Source organism: Bison bison, unplaced genomic scaffold (assembly GCF_000754665.1).
Source record: "Bison bison bison isolate TAMUID 2011002044 unplaced genomic scaffold, Bison_UMD1.0 scf7180017864280, whole genome shotgun sequence".
NCBI classification, from domain to species: domain Eukaryota; kingdom Metazoa; phylum Chordata; class Mammalia; order Artiodactyla; family Bovidae; genus Bison; species Bison bison.
Window position 1 is genome coordinate 6,972,140 of NW_011494852.1, and position 6,748 is coordinate 6,978,887.

The window sequence follows — 6,748 nt, forward strand, 5'->3', positions numbered from 1 at the left end:
CGAAGAGTTGACTCATTGGAAAAGACTCTGATGCTGGGAGGGATTGGGGGCAGGAGGAGAAGGGGAGGACAGAGGATGAGATGGCTGGATGGCATCACTGACTCGATGGACGTGAGTCTGAGTGAACTCCGGGAGTTGGTGATGGACAGGGAGGCCTGGCGTGCTGCGATTCATGGGGTCGAGAAGAATTGGACACGACTGAGCAACTGAACTGAACTGAACTGATTGTATATGTTTAAGGTCTACAACTTAATGGTATATGTATATATTGTGAAATGATTACCACAGTAAGTTTAGTTAACATCCATACCCTCAAATAATTACATTTTTTCCCTTGTGGTCAGAACTGTTAAGATCTCCTCTCTTAACTTTTTATTTGTTTATTTATCTATTTTGGCTGTGCTGGGTCTTCGTTGCCCCAGCTTTTCTCTAGTTGTGTCAAGCAGGGGCTACTCTCTAGTTACTTCTCTCGCTTCGGAACGTAGGCTCTTTCCAGGGCACTCTGGTATCAGTTGTTGCACTTGCAGGCTCTAGATCACAGGCTCAATCACTGTGGCCCACGAGTATAGTTGCTCTGAGGCATGTGGGATCTTCTCGGATGAGGGATTGAACCTGTGTCTTGTGCATTGGCAGGTGGATTCTTTACCACTGAGCCACCAGGGAATCCAGCAACTTTTAAATATACAATACAGTATTGTTAACCATAGTCACCATGCTCTACGTTACATCCCTGCTGCTGCTGCTGCTAAGTCACTTCAGTCATGTCCAACTCTGTGCGACCCCATAGACGGCAGCCCACCAGGCTCCCCCATCCCTGGGATTCTCCAAGCAAGAACACTGGAGTGGGTTGCCATTTCCTTCTCCAATGCATAAAAGTAAAAAGTGAAACTGAAGTCGCTCAGTCATGTCCGACTCTTAGCGACCCCATGGACTGCAGCCTACCAGGCTCCTCCGTCCAAGGGATTTTCCAGGCAGGAGTACTGGAGTGGGGTGCCATTGCCTTCTCCTGTTACATCCCTAGGATTTACCTATTTTATAACTAGAACTGTGTCCCTTGTGACCACCTTCATTCATCCATCAATCTGTTCTTGGTTTCTGTATGAGTTCAGCTTTCTGTTTGTTTTTTAGATTCCACATAAAAGTGAGATCAGGCAGTCCAATGGTTAAAACTCTGCACTCCCAATACAGGGGAACTAGGATCCCACATGCCTCACAGTGCAGAAAAAAAAAGGTGAAATCACACAGTGTTTGTCTTTCTCTGTCTGACTTACTTCACTTAGCATAATGCCATCCATGCTATTTCGAATGGAAAGATTTCCTTCCTTTTTTATGGCTGAATTTTTTCCATCAGCTTTGAGATGTAATTGCAATTTTTTTTCAAATTACTAGTGATAACCAACACTTAGCTTTATAGATCCTCTGTATTGTATATTTGGGGTTTTTCTTTAATTTGATCTTACTTCATTAATAATAACACATAACATTTGTTTCTATTGTGCACTTGGTTTTTACTCTTTTTTTTTAAATGTATTGTGCTGTTCTTATCCTAACGTTTGAGATTGATGTTTAGCTTGCTAATTTTCAGCCTTTTTTTCTTTTCCCACATTTGTATTTAACGCTTCTTACTTCCTCTGTGAGATTGTTGCGAAGCTTACATAAGATAATGTGTTGTGTGCCAAGATTATATCAGGCATACAAAAATTCTGTTTGTTGACTATTAATGTTGATGCTGGTTTTGATTATCATTATTAATGAGATAATTATTATTTTCTCCCTTAAAAACAGAGAAAGATTCAGGAGAAGAAAACTGGATCAATTATGTGTTAGTTTTCTATTGATGCCAAAACAAATGATTACAAACTTAGTGGTTTAAAGCCATACAGGGACTTCCCTTGTGGTCTAGTGGCTAAAACTCTGCACTCCCAATGCAGGGGGCCTGGATTCGATTCCTGGTCAGGGAACTAGATCCTACATGCAGCAACTAAAGATCCCACATGCTGCAAGGAAGACCGAAGATCCCACGTGTAAGACCTGGTGCAACCGAAAATAAATAAATAAATACTTAAAAAAAAAAAGAAGCCATTTTCAAGAAGTAAACTTAATAGTTAAATAAAATACAGATTTATTATCTGACAGATATGGAGATCAGAAATCTAAAATGGATCTCCCTGTGCTAAAATCAATGGATCTCACTGGGCTAAAATCAAGCCTCCTTCTAGAGGTTCTAGAAAACAATCTGTTTCTTTGCATTTTCTAGTTTCTAGAGGCCACCTACATTCCTTAGCCTGTGGCCCCTTCCTTCTTCAAAACCAGCAACATAGCATCTTCAAACCTCTCCCTGACTTTGAAGGATCTTTGTGATCACATTGAACTCACCCAGATAATGCAGGATAATTTCATTATTTTAATGTCAGCTGATTAGCAGCTTTTATTCTATCTGCCACTATATCACCCCTGTTCCGTGTAATATAACATATCCACAGGGACTAGGGACTGGGAAAGGGCATCTTTGGCGGTGGTGTTATGCTGTCTATCACAAATTAGTATTAGATTTTCCTGAAAATAAGTTTTATTCTCTTTTACGTGAAGATAGGTGCTACTCAAGCTGTCCAGGGCTCCACAGTGCGAAGACCCAAGCTTCTTCTATCTTGTTGCTCCATCATCAATATGTGGCTTCCTCTTCATGGTCCAAGATGATTTCTTGAACTCCGTCTTTGCATCCTTACTCCAGACAACAGATGAAGAATAAGAGGGAGGGAAGAAGAGAATGTTCCATTCTTTTTTTTTTTAATATAAATTTATTTATTTTAATTGGAGGCTAATTACTCTACAATATTGTATTGGTTTTGCCATACATCAACATGAATCCGCCACGGGTGTACACGTGTTCCCCATCCTGAACCCACCTCCCACCTGCCTCCCCATCCCATCCCTCTGGGTCATCCCAGTGTACCAGCCCCGAGCATCCTGTATCCTGCATCGAACCTGGACTGGCGATTCGTATCACATATAATATTATACATGTTTCAATACCATTCTCCCAAATCATCCCACCCTCTCCCTCTCCCAGAGTCCAAAAGACTGTTCTATAGAATGTTCTATTCTTTAAGAGCTCTTTCTAGAGTGACACATGATACACCTATCTCCACCCTACCGTCAGAACTTAGTTATAGGTGAGCATATGACGCCATGAGAAGTTGAGTCGTGGACTTCCCTCGTGGTCCAATGTTGAAGAATCTGCCTGTCATTGCAGGGAACGCTGGTTTGATCACTGGTTTGGTCCAGGAAGGTTCCACGTGCTATGAAGCAATTAAGCCCACACACCACAACTACTGAGCCTGCGTGCCCTAGAACCCAAGCTCTGCAATGAGAGAAGCCACCGCCATGAGAAGCCTGTGCACTGAAGCTAGAGACTAACCCCCAGTCACTGCAACCAGAGAAAGCCCATGTGTAGCTATGAAGACCCAACACAGCTTATTAATTAAAATTTTTAAAAAGATTAGCCATATGCCTGGTGGGAAGTCAAGTTTCCTGTTCCTGAAGAAAGATTAGATATTGATGTATTAGATACTGATTAGATATTGAGGTATTGTCACATTGCTTGGGTAAGAGGCAGGTTGAGGGATGAGAGACAGTCACACAGGACCCAAGTCTCCAGGGGGGAAAAGGGAATGCAGCCTTTACACCACCTGGGTATGGTAGGGAATTTTGACTGTGGTGGGCTGCTCAGTATCAGTATCAGTTCAGTCACTCAGTCTCGTCCGACTCTTTGTGACCCCATGAACTGCAGCACACCAGGCCTCCCTGTCCATCACCAACTCCTGGAGTTCACTCAGACTCATGTCCATTGAGTCGGTGATGCCATCGGACCATCTCATCCTCAGTCATCCCCTTTTCCTCCTGCCTTCAATCTTTCCCAGCATCAGGGTCCCACCTGTGTACAGCAGAGGGAATTCTGACTCTGGCAAGCTGATAATGGCCTCCAAGGATATCCAGGTCCTCATCCTGGAACCTGTGAGTATGACCTTTTTGTGGCAAAAAAAAAACTGCACATGTAATTGAATTAAGGATCTTGAGATGAGAAGATTGTCCTGGATTATCTGTATGCCTGCTAAGTCAGAGACTGGAGTGATGTTCTTTGAAGATAGGTAAGGGGCCACAAGCCCAGGAATATAGGTGGCCACTAGAAGTTGAAATAGACAAGGAATCGAATTTTTCCCAGAATTCTCCCTAAGGAGTCAGCCCTATTGACACCTTGATTTTGGCCCTCTAAGACTCGTTTCAGGGACTTTCATGGTGGCCCAGTGGTTAAGGCGAATTCCCCTTGCAATGCAGGGGACGTGGATTCAATCCCTGGTCCAAGAACTAAGATACGACATGCTGTGGAGCAGCTAAGCCCGCACACCACAATTACTGGGCCCCAGGGCTGCAGCTAGAGAATCCATGCACTGCAACAAAAGGTCCCACATGGTACAACGAAGATCTGCGTGCTGTAGCTAAGACCTGATGCAGCCAAATAAGTCAAACATCTTTAAAAGACTCATTTTTATGCAAATGACCAATAAGCACGTGTGAAGATGGCCGCTAATCATTAGGGTAATGCAAATCCATTTTTTTTTTTTTAGATTGATTTTACTTCCGCATATATATCATTACTTGGTTTATTTATTCACTGGTCAATGAACACACTAAGTGAGATGGAAGAGTTTTCTGGGTAGGGGAGGGGCCTGACTTGACTCAGGTATTTACAGATTTCCTCTGGCTTCATGTGGGGATCAGACTAAGGGTCCACAGCAGGACTGGGGAGCACAGGGAAGAGGCTGCTGCCATGGTCCAGCTGAGAGAGGGTGGACAGGAGCAGGGTGGGGCCAGTGAGGGAGTAAGCAAGGGCCCAGTGCAGCATATTCTTACAAGTAGCATCAATTGGACTTACTAACTGGATGTGGGAGATGGGAGAAAGAGAGGAACCAATGATGATTCGAAGGTCTTTGGCTTGGGGATCTGGAAACATGGAGCTTCCATTTTCTAGGATAAGAAAGATTGCAGAAGGAACAGGTTTAGGGTAGGGAAGAGTAGGAGTTACATTTCTGGCATGATAAGTTTGAGAAGCCCATTAGATATCCAAATGAAATTGTTCAGTAGTGAGTTTGATATATAAGCCTGGAGTTCAGGAGTGAGGTCTGGAAAGCTAAGTTTGGGAGGTGTATCAGTCAGTGTGTGCTGTGTAATAAACAACCAAAAAAATCTCAAAAACACAGTAACCATTGACTTAGCTCAGCTCTCTGCAGATGAGCTGGGGATGGCTCTGCTGACCTCTGGGGTTCGACGATTCCAATCAGGTTCAGTTGGGTGGCTCTGATTCAAGCTGAGGGTCTGGATGGCTCAGGTCTAAGGCCAGGCTAACGGACAGCAGCAAGCCAGGAGAGCTCTTCTCATCATCAGAGCAAAACCCCAGGAAATAACAGGAAACCCATGAGGCTTCTTGAGGACTGGACTGAGAATAGGCACATAGTTGTACATCATTGCATATATATATATCACTGGCTTTAAAAAGTCACAGGCTGGGTCCAAAATCAAGGGACAGAGAAGTAAATTCTGCCTTCAGTGAGGCCATGGGAAGGGTGTAAATGCAGGAAAGGGGAAGAATGTGTACCAAGAATTCAATCTGCCACAAGAGCCATGACTATAGAGATGGGATTGGGTTCTAAGCCATGAGAATAAATACATACATCACAGACAGATGAGAGATAAGCACTGTGATGAGCTCTGGATGTTCCAGGAGATGGAAAATCAGAAAAGGAACTGAGAAGGAACCACCAGAGAGAGAAGGAAAACCAGGAAAGTGGGAACCAGGGAAGAATGTGTTTCATAGATCAGAGAATGAGTGCCCATGTCAATTACTGCTGAAACATCAGGAAACATTGGTCTGAGTATCAACCATTGGGTTTGGGAATGGAAGGTGGATTCTTAACCACTGGACCACCAGGGAATTCCCTAGACAATTCTTTTGACAAACATTGCTGAAAATGGCATGTCATGGTCAGCTTTATATGTTAACTTGATTGTGCCATGGGGTCCCCAGACATTTGGCCAAATGTTGTTCAAGTTATGTCTGTGAGTGTGTTTCTGGATTAGATTACATTTGAACTGGTAGAGTAAGTCAAGTATATTGCCCTCCCTACGGTGGGTGGACCTCATCTAATTAATGGCAGACCTGAATAGAAGGGAAAGGTTGAGTAAGAGAGAACTCCATTTGCTTGACTGCATTGAGCTGAGATTGTGCTCTTTTCTGGCTTTCAGACTCTAGATGAACACTGGCTCTTCCTGAGTCGCGAGCATCCTGGTTTTGGGACTGAAACTTACGCTATAGGCTCTCCTGGTTCTCAGGGCTTTGGACTTAGCCTGGAACTACACATCAGCTCTCCTGGGTCTCCAGGCAGCCAATGGAAGACCCTGGGACTTAGCCTCCATAATGCATAAGCCAACTCCTTATAATAAATATATATGTATATATATATATATAGGGCTTCTCTGGTGGTTCAGCTGTAAAGAATCTGCCTGCCAATGCAGGGGACATGGGTTTAATTCCTGGGTCAGAAAGATCCCCTGGAGATGGAAATGGCAACCCACTCCATTATTTTTGCCTGGGAAATCCCATGGAAAGAGGAGCCTGGTGGACTACCATCCATGGGGTCACAAAAGAGTTGGACATGACTTAGTGCTGCTGCTGCTACTGCTGCTAAGTCTC